This window comes from Pithys albifrons, chromosome 12, assembly GCF_047495875.1.
Source record: "Pithys albifrons albifrons isolate INPA30051 chromosome 12, PitAlb_v1, whole genome shotgun sequence".
Lineage (NCBI taxonomy): Eukaryota > Metazoa > Chordata > Aves > Passeriformes > Thamnophilidae > Pithys > Pithys albifrons.
This window is the reverse complement of record NC_092469.1, coordinates 9,895,777-9,909,581: the sequence shown is the minus strand read 5'-3', so window position 1 is coordinate 9,909,581 and position 13,805 is coordinate 9,895,777. Positions and strand designations below refer to the sequence as shown.

The 13,805-nt window shown below is 37.5% G+C and overlaps 1 long non-coding RNA gene across 1 annotated transcript in view; it reads left to right on the top strand.

Moving 5' to 3' along the window:
* The window catches only part of LOC139677690 (uncharacterized), a 30,675-nt gene that overhangs the window by 15,149 nt on the left and 1,721 nt on the right, over positions 1–13,805 (top strand). The window contains exon 3 of the long non-coding RNA XR_011698903.1: positions 12,760–12,892. This is a non-coding gene — a long non-coding RNA (uncharacterized lncRNA). The remainder of the gene's footprint in view (positions 1–12,759; positions 12,893–13,805) is intronic.

The following is a 13,805-nucleotide window of genomic DNA, read 5'->3' as shown; positions in this document are numbered from 1 at the left end:
TTATTTCTCTCAGTCCCCACAGGTGCTCCTGACCGATTGTGGGGGGCAACCACATAGAATGAACAGAGATAAGAATATGTGGGAAAACCCTGGGACACAGACTAGAAAACAGATCTTTTTGATAGGTTTTAAAATAATTTTATAAAAGCAGTGTGTGATTTAATACTGTCTCGAATACCATCCTCCAAGGCCAGATTCTGAAAGGAATAAGGCATTTGTGAAGTGAGGTTTTCCCTCAGTGTGTCTCATTGCACCTCACTGTTATATAGCTGTTGTATAAAATCCATACAATAGTTAATAATGAGAATTTTCAAGTATTTAATTTGTTTTTCTGTCTTCAATAAGACGAAAACTTGCTTTTTTTCCTTATATGCTTTCCCAGGATCAGAGGATAGTTCAGGTTAGAAAGACACATGTCTTAGAGTACTTCTCTTGAATTCTGATTAGCATTTCCTTTCACCATGGACAATTAAATCTGACATAAGGGATACAAAAAGATGTTTGTTAAGTATTTAGAAAACTCAGTGCTGTCCTAGATGCTGGAATTTTAGATATGTTCAGATACACACAGATTTGTAAGCTGATCCTAAGGACTTGATCTCACAGGAAGTTTCCCCCTCAAAATGAAATAAAATAAAGAAGTAATAAAAAGAAAATAAGGAAGTTGTGATGATAAACACAAGCTGTGGAAGTCTGCAGCCATTCCCATTTTACTGAAGAGACTGTCTGTTTTGCCATAGGAGTTGGATATTAATTCAAAAAAGTCTGCTAATTTTCCATATGAAGTTGTAGTCGTATGACCATTTTAACCAAGTAGAGTCCACATATAAATTTAGATTAACATACTGATGTAAATTAACCAATGTTTTCTTGTATAAGACCTGCCAGATGAATACGGTTGCCCTAAATTGTGAAATTTCCCCTCCAAAAATGAGTTTACCATTTTTGAGGCAACAATTACAGGTTGCATGAGAATGGTGTGTTATTTCCTGAAATTGTATGTAATTTATTTTTAAGAGCTTGAAACATGGTTTTGAAGTTAAATGCATATCATCTTTGCAACTGCTCAAATCATGTTATTTTACATTTCCTGAAATACCTTTGAAGTCAAATGCAAATAAGGGGAAAATAAATTAGGACTTGTAGAGTGACCAGTCTGATTATATGCAGTATAATTAACTCCATCCTTCACATAATTTTTGTCTTAATATTTATCCAATGTACTTTAAAATTGTGGAAATGACTGGTGATTCTTTCCTTGGAGGAAACAGTTAGGCTTGTTCATAAGGTGGATTTGGTATTTTTAAAATCTGTTATATTAATTAAAAATTATTTAATATTTAATAATAAGCAGCTACAACTGTCATTGCTCAAAATAGTCTTTTACAATCATCTTCTCCATTTCTTATTTACCTTCAGTACTTTGCCTTGTGATTGATCAGATTTATTATTTTAAGTTGAATATTATTATATTTAGAAGCATGAAATAGTTTGATAAGGCACATTTCCCCTTCTTTGCCTGTTCTGTGGTCTACAAACAAATGTGATTTCAAATTAAGTGTTCTATTAAGAGAAAACATTTCATTCCTGAAATAAGCTTTTTCATTTTTAAACTATAACTTGTATTATGACAGAAATTAACATTTTTGTGACCTGTAATTAACTGTGTCTTCTTGTGCTATAAATAAGACTTGGTGGCTACAGCTGGAGTTAACTGTGTGTTAAGGTCTGAGTTTTTATTGATAGCTTTTTTTTTATTTGTAAATGACATGGGAGTTCAGGGATGCAGACAATCAAGAGCACAAATCAAATCTTTGCCTGGCATCTGCAGCCCTGTTCCATTTCATCCCTGCAGTGGCATCCGACTTTCCTCATTTTTTCCTGTGCTCAGACTCTTCAGGGTTAGTGTTGAAGTCTTTGATGCTGTTCGTAATTCCAGTCTGCACCATTAAACCTGCATTTTCTAACTGTCCCTTGGTAATTGTTGCAAGGACTTAGACAAGTAAGACTATCCAAAGGCATCACTAAGGTCAAACTGTAGTAGAAAGTGCTCTGATTTTATCCTGGAGATTGATGCTTGTATCACCTTTTTTTCAATTCAGCAGCTGGGGTTATAAAATGTACTTGCAATCACTGATAACATGTTAGATCACACTACAAGTGGAGTAACACAGTATTTTATACACTCTGTGTAATTTTACCTAATGCAACAATAAATCAGTGAAGGCAGAGGTCTTTTGTAAATTTTAATGAAAATTCAACTGCTGAAAATATAGTTACTCCTGGCTGAAGTTCTAGAAATATGAATTTGCTTCCTTCTTTAAAGCTGTAAAAATTGTTTTAACTACAAACTTTCTCTTAAGGCAGTAAAGAAATACAGAATAAAAGAAGAGACAATGCACCCAATGTATTATAATTAGTTTGTCATTTACTGTAAGCCAACTGAGAGGAGAACGGCAGGTGGTAAAATGTACTTTGAGTTAGCTGTAAAAAATTCTCCTTACTGAGCACAATCTAAAAAATAAAAAAAATCTCTGTGCATGAATGAGACAAAAGTTGATTGGATGTGTCCATGGGGCCATTTCACAGAAATAAAATCATGATAAAATTTAAAAATAATTACCCCAATAAAACACATTTTTATGCAGGTCCAGAAGGTTTAGTGAGCGGCTTTTTAAACAGATTATTTTAACTACTGAAAAAATGTGCTTTTATTTTGCCACAAAATAGCAGTTATATACAGTAAATCTAATTCATATTTATTAAATGAGTGTCGCAGGAGGGACATGGGGGCATAGAAATAAAGAACTCTAAAGAATGCAAATACGTTGCTAAGCTTCTGCAGCATCTTTCTTTCTTGTAAGTTTAAAGTGAGGTTTCTGTGAAATTAGAATTGTTCTTTCCTGTCACTGTACAGAAACAGAGTGTAAGTCAATACCAAGTGACCATGCTCATTACAACACTGAAGATTTGAACGGCATTGAGCAGAACTTACACTTGTTTTTTGTCTAGAAGTCACACAAAAATAGAGTTTATTCAGTTCTTCACTTCCTCAAGGTGGATTTTCCCTTGGTTGCTTTGTTAAAAATTAGGTTCTGTGTATATAGGATTTTTTAAACATAAACTAAGGCATAATATTTGGTTTTGCTTGCAGTTTTCCTATTTTCTGATATATTTCAGATTTTTTTTTTCAAGCTTTGTCTATTTTTGACTACTTATCTGGTTAACGGAGACCTGGTTGAATTTTGACTTCAATACTTTCATGATTGACTCAGAGGAAAACTAATAGGATCGAAATGAATATGACAAAGCCCGGTCCTGACAGACAACATTTTAAATTAAACATCTTTAAAAGACTTGCAGGTTATCAATTTTCATTATTATCTGTTTCTGCACAGAAATTATGCATATTGAATTGTTCTTGTAGCCTTCTCACAAACTTAAAATGATTGTCAGAGTTGCATAGGAAAATATTTAAAATCTAATTGCTTGCTCTCATTTGTGTGATTTTCCCGGTACGGTTTTGTTGGCTTTAAGGAGTGTTGGTGTCTCACTGGAACCAGCTGGTCAGGGCTCAGCCACCACACCCCCCACTCTTACCCACCATGCATCACTGGCTGCCATCGCTGCCAAGGTGCAAGGTCTCACCTGCAGGTTCTTACCTGCGCATGCAAAGAATGCTTTTCTCTCTAACTGGTATATATTATAACAAACTGAAATGTATTTCCTCAGATTGTTTTCTGTTGCATAAACTGCAGGACATGAACTAATTTCTGATCTCTACTTGTAAATTTACTGTCCAGTCATTATCCTCCACCATGTAAACTCTTGATAAAATAACAATAATTACAGCAAGAGCAGTGGCCAAGAGATTTATATTTGGACGGTGAATAGGAGCTTTGAGAAAACCTGTAGTAGTTTTTGAAAAACTTTCTGTCCAGAGTGACAGAAATTAAAATTGTTTAGGTGTTACCAATCACAGAGGGATGCTGTATATTCTTGCAAAACAACCTGGCCTTTCACAGACTGCTTGGAAAAAGTCAGCATTAGTTTTGGGAAAGTGTATTCCCTCATGCATTGTGATACATTTCTACAAAGTTACTATCAAGCAGAACAAGTTTTCCATCAGTTCTGCATCTGTTCCTGCTCAGCCAAGGTGCCTCTGGGAATACATTCCCCTTGCAGCAGCAGGTGGCGTTGAACAGCTCACGTTATTCTCACACTCATAATCATTTTGTCTTACATGTAGTAAAAACTTGCCCAAAAGAGATAATCCACAAGAGAAATTCAACAGGTTTTTATAGATGTAGCAGACTTTCAACATGACTAAAGTAGGGGTCAAGTTCTTCCAACTTGACTCACATTGAGCAATAGGACTATAAATGCCTTATTTAAGCAACAGCAAAAACAGGTATATAGAGAGTAAATGGGTATAGATAGAGTAATATCTTAATTTCATTTTATTTTTCTGTCCAAAAAAAGCCCTCTTGAAACACCACAGGGTTCATATTATGATAAAGTCATGTTATTGTGGGTCAGCTCATTCCCTCTGCAGCAGATTCACCAACCTGAGCTAGTTTGGTGACATTCTTTGCACCCTCTACCTCCACAGGCAAAGGAAATGTTCTCCCAAATACACTGTCAGTGTGTCTGCATGGAATGTGGAGCAGTGTTGCAGATTCGCCCAATGGCAAGTGAGAACAAATTGAGAATTGACATCTCCTGAACTTCTTTCTGAAACTGTTTCTAAAAATTAATGGGCATTGCAGAAGCAGTTGAAACCAGAGCCCCAAATGGTTTCTTAAGTTTACTTTTAAAATATGACATGCACATAAAATAAAGCAAAAAAAAATATTTTACTTGCACACAGGTAAAATTTTAGAACAAAAATCTTTCAGAAGTAACTATACATCAGTTTCTACAGTTGCTCTTTTCACTGATTATGAGTATTTAAGGAATCCATCTATCTTTCTTTCATCAACAGTCCAAGTTTTCCATTTGCATATCTAATAATTTATGGCATGGCCTGACCCCAAGCAGTAATTGAACCAATAGATCTTCAGCCTAGATTTACTCCAGTCTGGCTGCCACAGTAATGTAACTCTGCAGGAGTTTTGGATTACTACAAATGCCATCTCCTCTTCGGAGAGGTTGACAGTCACAGGCAAAATTTGACCTCCCAAATGTCAAGGCAAAAACTCCCTTGCCTAATTTAGACTAATTCTCCTTTTGTAATATTTCAGTTAAAAACAAGAGGTCACAATGATTACTCCCAGTGTTACCCCCGAAAGACTGCCTTCAATGTAAGACTGTAATAATAAATGAATTCTTTGAGTTTAAGATCACGTAGGACCCTAAATCTTAGAGTGAAAGGAAAAATCTATGTACCAGATCTTGTAACTAGTAATATAAAAATTAAGGGGAAAAAAGAGAGACACATTGTTACATTAGAGAAGGAACCTCATGATCAGAGCCAGACTTGAGTTCAGAGGAGACTTGGAAGGGGGAGATGGGATGTTTTTCTGCCTTGAGCAAGCCATGGCACAGGGCAAAATCACCCAGCCAAGTGCCTGTGTTTCATCTTCTCAAAATGTGGTTTAGAGGCCAATTTCAAGGCAGTATTATATGCTTCAGTAAAGTGTTCTCAAAAGCTTTGAACAAGAAAAATGCCAGCAAACACACAGCTCTGCACTGTTGCAGTCTCTTTGATGAATACTAACGATACAGAAAATGCAGCCACAGAAGCTGTGGGCTTATAGCAGGTATTACTTGGGAAACTACCACTGCTATTCATCCACTTCTGGCTGCAGGTGAAGCAGCAGGTGCAGAGACTAGTCACACTTCTGCTGCTTCCAAATTGTATATCAGATATTATGAAAAGGCACTGGGTTTGAGATTATAACTCATCAATTGGCTATTTTGTTTTTCTGGAAAGCAGCTCAGTTGAATAAGCCCTGGCAGACACACAGAGCTGTGCTGTTGCTACTGACACAAGTCCCAGAACAACACATAGAGGGTGTGAGAAAATGCTACTGTCTCACAACCATGGAGGAAAAAAAGAGCAGCAGAGGTACAAACAAGGAAAATCTGACCCAGTCCCCAGTTAATGACATAAACAGTATTTATCTATTGATGATTAAGTGCTGCCCTTGCTTCTTGGTAGCGAAGTTCAATGATGATAGACATCTTGGAAAACAGGTAGATAGACAGAAAGATAGATATCCCCAGCTACTTCAACCATCCATAATATCCTATGTATTGCCATCACTGCTTTAGCCTGACCAATTGCCTCAGTAACATGTTCCATCTTGTCTGATCAATATTTGCACTTCAGTAACTCTGCAGACTTATAGCTATCTGCTGGCACAGGAGGAACCTCATCTTGCCATATTGTATGGGAAGACAGTCATATGGAAGACCAAAAGCCATTATTTACTTATACACTTCCATTTAATTGCTTTCCTTGACTTGTTTTCTGCTCCGATGTCTTTATACCTGTTCTGCAAATACTTTAGAGCAAAAATAAAAAACTAAAATATCAGAAAATGAATGAACATCACAGAGTTAAACAGGAAATCTGGATTTGGTGCCCAGCCTCCTGTCCAAGCAATTACTGTGTTGCCTCAGTTCTTTACATTTAAAATGGGATTAGTGACACCATTAAATCACCTGTTGTAAGACTAAGGACATTCATGTATTAGCAGACCTACTTGAAAACAAGATCTAGAGGTGGAATTGCTGCTGTTTCCTCTTGAGTTTAGGAGTTGACTGAGATACTGATGGATTATATGATGATATGGTATGATATATGATATGATATATATGTTATGAGCGGTGTAGGATCCAAAGGGCCCTGTGCAGTGTGGGAATAACAGCACTAGAAGAAAAATTCTATGTTCTTTACCACCCAAAATATTCATTAACTGTCAAACAAGGACAGAGTAGAATAAAATGTCATTCTCCCACCCAGCTGCTGCTGAAAGAGCGAGTGTTCCTGCTAAGTGTCCAGGAAAATAGCAAATACCAGTGAGAGACAGAAATTGGGACATTTCCCTTGGCACCCTGAGGACATACAGAATGGTGGGAAGTTCCCTGTGTTTGTGTGATTGCTGGAAGTCCTTACCCTACTGCACAGAGCAGTAGGGACTAAATCCTGTTTTGTTAGGTTGAAATGCAGCTCAGTTGAAATGATCTGCAAAAACATAAGGAGAGAGAAATATCCCTTCCCTAAAAATTGTTGATCTCCCTTGGTTCTGGCTTCTCGTTCAACATTGGCCAGCCATCATTTCTGTCCTTTTCTCTGATTTTTTTTTTCCTTACAGATTTCTTTAGCCATTCTTCTTTTCCAGATGGAAGATGAAAGAAAGGTACAGGTAGAGAGCCAACCACCTCAGTGTCATAAGGCTAAATATTTGTTCACATGCTAAGGATGGAGTTAAGTCCTGGTGTTCACTCTGTTTATCCAAGAGGACTTCAGCACATGGGCTTGCTCCAGAAAGATATTTGTTAGAAAAGAGAAAAGTCACTCTAATCTCTGTTACTGTAAAAATTACTGGGAGTGTAATGTGGTGTGGATGGTTGGGGTTTTTCTCCTTAATGAATCAGCAGCTCATGGAAAGACTAAGTGCTATAAAATCTGCATCCTAGTAGAGGCAGAACCTTAATATCAAATGTCAGAAACTCTGGAGGTAAGGCTTTTAAACTGATATTTGAAGTTGTTGCTGAGCAAAATTTTCATTTCAGTAAAAAAAAATTGTTTTGATCTTTCAGATTTTTCCCTTATAAATTTCCAGGCTAGGACAGCAGTCTGTTTTGTCAGAGTCAAAGTCCCATAATGTTCTTCAGCACAAATGCCTTTTACAGAGATGAGAGAGTAAAGACAAGCTGAGAGCTTAGTTGCTTATGAATAAGTTTTGCTGTGTAGAGGGGTCATACCTGAAGAATCTGCACCCAGCTCAGGTTTTATCATGGTGAGGATAGCACAGAACAGTAGATGAGACTACTGCAAGAGGTGGTACAAGAAAAACTGCCTTTAGAAGGAGGATAAAATATAAGTGAGCAAAAGTAAATAATGGATGTGTTTCAGGCTGAAAGTTAGTTATTCTTTTTTCTTCCTGTTTTTTCAGGTTAAAGTCACTAGACAAAAAACATGTGTATTTGATGGGGAGTTGTTCTTCAGAGCTGACTGACAGAGGAAAGGAAAACACTGCAAGTAGATCATCATGGTAGAGGCAGAAACTAACTCACTGGAGATGGCAGATGAACAGAGCACCAGTAGTTATGTAGTTACGGTTAATATTTAGTCTTTCTCAATAAGATTTATCCCAGTGTAGAGTAGAGGCTGGAGAATACCCGAGTGCTCTCTGTGGTTACCTCAGGAGATGCTGCTGCTGAGCAAAGAGTAACTGACTGAGACAAGCTCAAAAGCAGGCCAAGCATTTCAACTTTACATACCCTTCTTTGTTGGACTGAATTTGCCATGCTGAAACTGAACCAAACCACTGCTTTATCAGAACTGTTTTATTCTCTATTCTACATCTGTGAAGATCTGAGCTATAAACCAGGAAAGCAGTGGAAAGTTGCTTTTATAAATTAGACAAGACTGCTGCTGTGTGGAACTTTATGCTGGTTTCTGCTCTTGAGTGCTTTGCAGAAGCTCATTTGGGAAACGTATTCGTTGATTTTGGTAATCAATTGGGCAACATTTGAAGCTTTGCTCAGACACACAGCTATTGTGAAGAGATGTTCTTTCAAATATCCATTAGATTGTGTTTGTGATGCTTGCTTTATTCAACTCTGCTCAAGGCAAATTAAAATGTACCACTATATAATAAGCATGGGAAGGTTAGCATTCACATTTTAGGGATAAAACATTTTGACAGTTCTATTCTACATTTGCATTTAAAAATCGTAATGCTTTTGATTAGACCCTATGTTTATCATAGGATCTCTTATAGGCACTACTACTGTGAGATTGTTACCTTTCAGGATTTGTTCTGGCCTGTGTGTCTGTGGGAAGCACAAAAGCCTGCTGGTTCCACAGACATGTTGTTTTCTAGTGCATGATGTCTCATTTTCTGTAATTTCTGGTGGAGGTCTCCATCTCAGCCATTTGTGTTTGTTTCTGAGATTTTTTTAGTGTGCAGAGTTAGATAGGTACATATGCATAACTCTGTCTTACATCCTTGTTATATTTTTGCACTCCAAATTCACAATTTTTGGTCCACAGCAGAATCCCAAATAGGACTGTCAGGCATTGTCTGGAGAGAGACAAGAGATCTTGCCGTGATAACCATTATCTTTCTCACTGGGGAACAGGTGATGCTTAAACACAATATGTGCACAGACAATGGGCAGCATTGTGAGCTCATGAAAATCATCACTGACACAGGCTGATGTCTGAAGGACTGGTCACTAAAACTAGCAGTATTAATTGCTCCCTTTTTATTTTATCCATCGTCTTTCTGCATTAGTAAGATTCAGCAGGGATTCAAGTAACCTGATATAACACCTGCAACATTGCTATCACCAAGAAAACGTTCATTCAGATAAGAGGGCTGTCTCAAGAGACCTATGTGTAAATTAGACTAAACAACAGGAAAAAAAAAAACACTAACAAAAACAGTGGCCAAATGCTTCAGACTTTTCCGAAGACCAGGAATTAAGCAAAATAACATTGTAAGTTTTACAGGAAAATGTGTTTGAGCTGAAGTAAGGTTTTCTCCCTGATCTTTTAGCAAGTCTCTACAGGCTTTCTGTTGTTATTATTATTATTATTATTATTATAATATTTCTTTTGGGAGGGATATGGACTCAGGTGGTACCAGAAATCTTGTGCAGTGAATTCTCCAGTTCCTTCCTGCATTAGGCCCTGTTACTCTGTCTCCAAAGCCCTGTAAACTAAAACACCCTCATAAGCTGCTGTGAACTGTCCTTTTCCATACTTTCCTTCACATCTGGGAGCTGTTTCTCCTGACTCAGCAATAAATAGCAGACCAGGGAAGGACTCTGGGAATTCAGAGATATGATGTGTATAAAGTCATGCTTTCCAGTTATGGAGAGAACCACTAGTAAATCCTTTCTGTGGTCCCAGATTGGTTCTTGCATTGAAAAACATTAAAATCTGAATTATACAGAGGCTATGTAGCACTGTGGGTAAGTACTTTGGCCTTTCATGTCTTATTATGTTGTTAATTAGTTAATGTTTGTAAAGCACTTTGAAGATGAAAAGCCCTATATAAGTTCTAAGTGTTATTATCTCTAGAGACCTAGGTTCAATTCAAAGGTGCTTAATTACATATGCCATAAATTAGACTTAATGAGTTGTGGAATCATATGTTTTATGCAACGCATACAGGTTTCTCAGTTAGATCTGGGTCTTGTGGTGTGCTGCAGTGCTTCTTTAGGTATTCAGAGTTAAGAAAATTACACAAAAATAGAGCAGATAATTTCTAAAATTTACTGGGTTGCATTTCAGCATTATTCAGGACTTGATAAGGCAAATTGCCAGGAGATTTGCTTTGCTGTATCAAGGGATTTTCCAGTAACCAACTTCAAATTGCTGAAGGTAACAGTTTGGGGTTTTTTTTTAATTGTGGTATAGACATAATTCTAATTCATACTTCTGTATTTTGGGGTAGCAAGACGGTGCTGAGAGATATTGGTATGGCTGCTGTCCTTCCAGTAACACCCAGAAATGTCCCATCAGGGAACCTCTGTGTGTTGGGTTGTGTTCACAAGCATAAGAGGAGAAGTTCTCATCTCTTGAGATACCATCATGTAATTTCCAACAAGCCATTACAAGTGGGTAATGTGCAAAAAGAGGAAGCCATATTTATAGGAAAATGTGGTTTTATTGGCTTTGCAGAGCTGAAAGTTTCCGTGTGATGTAACTTACATATTTCATGGCCAGAGAACTACAGACTGTGCCCCTCTGCAGCCCCAGCACTGGGGCTGTGAGCACAGGCAGCTCCTGCTCATTGGGGAACAACCAGCAGAGTTCAGAGACACAGAAAACCAGCAAGATCATCCACCTGTCCTAAAGGGACTCCCATGTGTTCCTGCAGCTGAATATATCCATTTTACCTTGAGCCTTTCACAGGGAGGCAGGATTTATCCTGCTTATAAATATGTTAGGAGTGATTTGTGTTCATTAGTCCAACCTAAGTAGATTGGAAAAACTAATTAATAGCAATTTACTATAAGTGTGTCTAACAGACTTACTTGAAAGTATTTATCCTGGCATGGAAGTCACTTGATTTGGTTAATGTTTATTGTTAGCATATGCAGACTATCTTCCAGGGGAAAATGTATTTTTGAGTACTCCAGACAAGTGAAACTGGTGAGACCACAGTCCAGAGAAATCATCTGTAACCGCAGCCAAAAGAGGAACGAGGTTTCCGACATTCTTTCAAGACATATGTTTGAAGCATGGGTTCCCATCACTTTCAGTCACTTGCAGGCCTTTTTCTTTATATAGATTTAGACAAGTCAGTGTGGGCCTAAATTCAGTGTGATAAATGTCTTTGCGATTTCTGCCTTGTCCATTTTCTCCTGTGCTATTTTATTGCTTATTTTGAACAGGAGTACGTTCTCAGGAAACTTTAAATGGGACAAAGCATGGTTTCTGGCAAAGTTTATCATTTATTTTTCATATTCCTAAGAAATGGATCTAGTCTTACACCTTAGTTACTAGGTGCATCTCCTTCAAAAACAAGATACAGTTTTGCTGAATACTTTTCATATACTTTAATAAATAGGAACTTAATACGAATGCTGAGTTGAGCTCCAGGCTGTGGTTAAACGTTTAACTAGTGCAGCAAACTTAACAAACTTTTCCCCACCCTTCCCCCTTCCCTTTTTACAATGAACAGATTTTTATCCGACTAGCATGTGACTTGGGGCTTTTTACAGTCAGGTTTAGGAACTTGTCAAATATTTGGAAATTTAAATCTGAAAACAAAACAAAAAATTCCCACAACTTAAAAGCCCGCTGTTTTATATAGGGTGTATGAAATGGGCAACATTTTGACATGCTGAAGTACCTAAAGGATTCTATTCTCTGGCCTAATTATCACTACTTAACTAGAAGTTAGTCTGATTCCTTATTTTTTTTATTTCTCCAAGACACCATACATTCTGGCCTAACTCCTTGAGGTACCAAATAAACGGAGCTGTAGGATGAAATTCATTTCTAAACCTCTGTAGTCTTTTGTCAAAAGGGGATAAGAATACTCATATTGGGTTTTTTTCATCTTGGCATTTCAAGTCTCTCTCCTTTCCTCCTGTTTCCGAGGTGTTAGTGACTTACTCTGACAGTGATATTACTGTTGCTCAAGCATCAGTGAGAAGGTCCCCAGCAAGTGAGACAGTTGAGAGCTTGAGCAGCTGCTCAGAGATGCTCAGAGCTGTTCAGAGATGTCAGACAGCAGGAACAGGAATGACTGTACAATGCTATGAGAGCACTTTTGTACAGCCAGGCCTCCAACTCTGCCCAAGTGTGCTAATGGCTTATAAGGATGCTCTTTGAGAAAAAAATTCGTGGGCTGCAGAAGCACTAAATGTGCATGGAGTAACAACCTGGTAAGTTAGTATCCAGTAAAGAACTTCTGGTCACTTGGCCATTGTGTCTGGTGACTCAGGATTTTTGCAAACAACAGTTGCCATCCTTTTGGCTTGTGACTTCCTCAGTCGTTTTCCTGTTTTAAGTCCCTAATTTGACAAAGCACTGATCTCTCTCCCTCTCTCTTTCTCTGAAAGTCTTTGACTGTGGAAATATTGCCCATGAGGTCTGGAAGATTTTTGGATCATTATTGCCTCCAACTTCCTCTCTCTGCAAGCAGAGTTATCACAGATCAACTGCAGAGTGGAAAGTGTGGCAGTAAATTGTGAGGTAAGCTCAGATCTTATATTAATGTGTCTTTCTACCAGAGTGGATGAAGAGCATTCACTCCTCCTAACAGAATATGGCAGATATACGTGAGTCACATAAACTCATTGATTGTCACTATTTCAGTGGACCTGTGGATTTAGTGTCAGCAGACCTGAAAAGTTTACTAATGATTTTTGAATTCCTTTCTCTCTGTAGTTGTGTTGCAGAAAGGAAGAAAATCACACACAAAATAAAGGGGGAAAAAATAAAGTGTCTGGTTAAACTGTTGGTCTTAGCAGGAGAAGGTGAGAAGTACGAAGATTCTTCAAAGTTACAAGGATCATTGTTGTGACATATTTTAAATTTTAAACACGTATAAAGCTTTTAAAAATTATACTAATTAATTTCTGTTGTTAAATATTACTATAATACCTATTAACATGCTGGGAGGAACATTTTACTCTGAAAGCAGTGAGAATCAGGTTCACAGATATTCAAATACAGGAGTAGCATTATGACACCAAATATTTTAGTTTCTCGCAAAGGCCTAAATATTACTTCAGCAAGACACTTTGTCCTCTGTGGTTGAACAAGAGCATGCCTGAGTTTAACTCTCAGTTCAGTAAAACATTTCTATTCTGAATGATGCTTAAGCTTAAATTCAGACCTGTCTGCAAGCCCATTGTATTTGATGCCCGAGGTTAACGAGGTTAACAACAGGCTGAAGTGTTGTCCTCAACCACAGTTTGATTTGACAACATGTAACACAGTCCATGTGCACACCGACACTTCTATTGTTAAGTTTCCTCAGGAAACAGGCAATGAAATTATTTAAGAAGTATTCTTCAGGAAATCTGCTCTATTAGGACTAAGGGTTTACAGCTAAGCCTAAACTTAGTTCTGCACTAAGTGCTCATTGAAATTTTGACTTAAG